Source organism: Nannospalax galili, unplaced genomic scaffold (assembly GCF_000622305.1).
Source record: "Nannospalax galili isolate Female #2095 unplaced genomic scaffold, S.galili_v1.0 scaffold135, whole genome shotgun sequence".
NCBI classification, from domain to species: domain Eukaryota; kingdom Metazoa; phylum Chordata; class Mammalia; order Rodentia; family Spalacidae; genus Nannospalax; species Nannospalax galili.
The window spans coordinates 947,350-951,043 of record NW_008338998.1 but is presented as its reverse complement, the minus strand read 5'-3'; the positions used below and the strand labels follow the sequence as shown (position 1 = coordinate 951,043).

The 3,694-nt window shown below is 42.9% G+C and overlaps 1 long non-coding RNA gene across 1 annotated transcript in view; it reads right to left on the bottom strand.

The window, feature by feature from the left end:
* The window catches only part of LOC115070468, an 83,911-nt gene extending 81,550 nt beyond the window's left edge, over positions 1–2,361 (bottom strand). Inside the window, exons 1-2 of the long non-coding RNA XR_003849625.1 lie at positions 2,045–2,361; positions 1,635–1,721 (exon numbers count right to left, since the gene is read on the bottom strand). This is a non-coding gene — a long non-coding RNA (uncharacterized LOC115070468). The remainder of the gene's footprint in view (positions 1–1,634; positions 1,722–2,044) is intronic.
* Positions 2,362–3,694: the final 1,333 nt, after the last annotated feature.

The following is a 3,694-nucleotide window of genomic DNA, read 5'->3' as shown; positions in this document are numbered from 1 at the left end:
GTACAAAATTAGGAGGTATAACATGTCATGGAAAAGTTGTAAAATTTAAAATATACAAATGACATGGGAATGATTAATCAACTATAATTAATGGTTATTATAATTCCTAAGGTCAAATTTCAGTGCCCTGATGTATAACTGGTAGTTATTCCCTATTTACAACAAAGATTTTATTAAATATTTACTTATTCTTAGTAACATTTATAAAGGGAAAAAGTGATTTAGAGGCTTTTTTAAACTTTTTTTTATTTTAAAAAATATGTTTCATGATAGCCCTAGAAATTCAGATCATTCAAGAACTTATCAAAAAGTCCAGAGTAACATAGATTACACTAGGCAGAAGCTTGAGAAATTTACTGAAGAGGTTATCCCAGTTGCCTCCCCCTGCGTCCCTGATCAGCACGGAAGAAGCCAGAGCGGTCTGAGTTCTGATTCCTATCTGCAATTTGTGTAGCCTCTTCAGAGGATGGTGTGATAAGAATAGGAGGTAGGAATTGGCTAGGCAGTTAGGGTAAAAAGATCCCACACTAATGTAGCCAGCTTCTTCGCTAAAACTCACAATGTCCTTGGGCCTGTTAGCAATATACTCTGTTCCAAAGGCCAAAAATGTCAAAAGTATTTGGGAGCTCTTATCTAATCCCTAAAAGATTTTAGGGTTACCTCTTCAGAGGGGGGAATGTTAGAGTAGCCAAAAAAAGTACCATTAAAAAAAAGAGGCTTTCTTTTCATTTCCAGGAATCTCTAGTTGCACAAAATAGCAGTGGCTCTCTGCTCTCTCTCTCTCTGTGTGTGTGTGTGTGTGTGATGGAGCCATTTAAAACTTTGTGATTAGATTTTTATGCAAATGCTAACTTTATATGCTTTCTGATTGCGGAAAGCCTTCACTTACTGGGTAGCCTCTTTCTTAATACTGGAGGAAAACAAATTATGAAAAAGAATTGTTCTGGGGCTGGAGAGATGGTTCAGGCATTAAGAGCACCGAGGACCTGAGTTCAGTTCCCAGCACCCACACAGTAGCTAACAACTATCTTAACTACAGTGCCAAGGGATCCAACACCCTTTTCTGGCCTCCAAGGGCATTGCAGGACATAGGTGCACTTGTATACACGTAGGCAAAACACTCATCCACATAAAATAAAAATAAATAAAAAGTGAATTGTTCTTTCTTATGACTCTTCTTATATAATCACAAAACATAAGAGGAAGGAGAAAGAGGAGGAGGAGGAAGAGGAGGAGAAAGAGGAGGAGGAGGAGAAAAAGAACCTAGTTCTAATGGCATAGAAAACATTTTCAAAATTATCATAACAGAAAATTTTCCATAGTTCAAAAAGAGATACCAATCCAGATACTGAAGGCATTTAAGAAACCAAGCCCCTTGTCATATTCTAATTAAAATACTAAATACACTGAGCAAAGATATCATATTAAAAACAGCAAGAAACACCAAGTAACGTATAAAGGTAGGCCCTTTAATTTTAAAGTTTCAGTAGAAGAAAAATAAAAAGACAGAAAAAGAATCTTAACTTTTATGCATATGAGCTTGTTTGCTGGATGTCAAAAGTCTAACAAACTCAGCCTGACAAACCTCCATGAAAGCAAAGACAGACTCCTCCAATGCAAAGCCATATGCTCACCTCTGCCTAGGTCAGCAGTCACAGCAATCCTCTGCCTCCCACTGAGTCACTCAGTGTGCAACTCTACAGACATTCAGTTTTCAGGTGCTATAAAGAAACATGAAGTATACTTGTAGAACAGGAATATTCAGTGCCTTGACCGGATAGTCAACCAACACATGTGATAAGAGAGTCTAGAAGTGCACACACTTAAATAGGTTCATGTAGAATGAGAAACCTACATTAGAAGAATGAATTGTACCAAGGGAGTGTCCTGGTTGCAATACCTGCACTCTTAATATGATTGTAAAGTGGTGCTGCCACTGGGGAAAATCAGGTGAGGATTATTATAGGTATCTCTGTGTTGTTTACTATAATAGCATGTGAACAATTTTTTAATTTCAATTTAAGGGAAAAAAAAACTTGCCTACCTGAAGCTCAGTCCAACTTCCCACTGAAACCCTTTTCTCCACACATCTCATACCATGGTAAGATCCAGTCACGCTGATGTTCCTTCTGCGTTGCCTTTGAACCACTGTGCACAGTGTTCCACTCTCTGAATGCTAACTTGGCAGGAGTGAGAAACAATATCAGAGTCCCTGAGCTACACAAGAAAAGCATTCCTGTTCCAGCACCATCAGACCTAGCTGTGGTCTATGTACTCAGAACCCATGAATCTGAAACATGGCCACCAGAAGGAGCACTGTAAATCTCAGTTCTGCTCAAGGAATCTGCTATAATTCACATAGTAAACCACAGCTTGAACAAAATGGGAGTGTGCGTCTGTGTAAACACTGGGCTTCTGCACAGCCATGTACCTTGTACCCACTAAGGTGCAAATTGACACTTGTGTCCTAATATTAAGCAAGGATGTTCCACTTACACAGAGTAAATAATTGGACTGGCAAAGTTCATGCTTTTCCCATTTTAGCCTTTGGCCTTTTATGTAAACAATATTCAACACAAAACACTTATCTTTGTACAAAAGAAAGCACACCAAAGAAAAAGCCTTGGGATGCTAGCCATTCTGGTTTCTATCTTCAAAAGGACTTCTGATATGGGACTAAAATGTGACCTGAGAAATTAGGAAGTTCTTTGTTCATCCTGGAAGTTTTCCTTTTTTTCTTCTTCTGCTTTTTAAAAAGACTTCCTCTCCATTGCCCTCAGGCCACTCTTGGGGTGGGTCTATCGCGGACCCCTCCGCGCATTGACTCCCCCGGCCTCATTCGCCCTTCCATCTCCCCCGCTGTCCTCTGCTCCTGGTTTGGGCCCTGCGCCATTCCTGGTCTTGGGTCCCCAGACACCTGGGGAACCGGTGCTGCTTCCTGATCCTTTTCGCCCAGGCCAGCTTGGTGCCTTCCTTGGGCTCCAGGAGCACTGCTTTGGGACCTGGCCCCGCCCTCACCTCTCTCTGCTTCCCTGGACCTACACCAGCGGCTAACTCTCCTAACCTACTCTCCTATCCTCAGGCCTCTTGGGCTAAGTCTTTCGCACGCCCTCTGTGCCTTGACTCCCCCAGCCTCATTCACCCTTCCATCTCCCCCGCTGTTCTCTACTCCTAGTTTGGGCTCTGTGCCATTCCTAGTCTTGAGGCCCCAGACACAACTGCTTCCTGATCCTTTTCACCTAGACCAACTTAGTGCCATCCTTGGGCCCCAGGAGCACTGCTTCTGGACCCGGCCCTGCCCTCAGCTCCCTCTACTTCCCTGGTCCTGCAACACCTGCCAGCCTCTTTTGGGGCTGACAGCCTCTTTCTGGGGCTCCGAGACTTACCTTTCCTCTACCTGATCCTTTATATGCAGTACAACCCAGCTACTCAATCCGCTCCCTGGGAAATCTTGGGGCTTCTTACCACCCCATCTGCCTTTGCATCCCTGTGTGGCACGGCCACTGCCAGGGTCTCAGGTCAGTCCAACACCCAAGTTCCTGAGGCCAAAATCATTCTTAGAAGATTCCAGACCTAAGGAGAAAGTCTGAAAACTTCTGACCCACATTGGAATTGGACCACCGCGGAACTCCTGAAAACAAAATCAATCCGGCCACAACAATATAAAATCAAAAGAGAGAACCAGAAGCTTAGA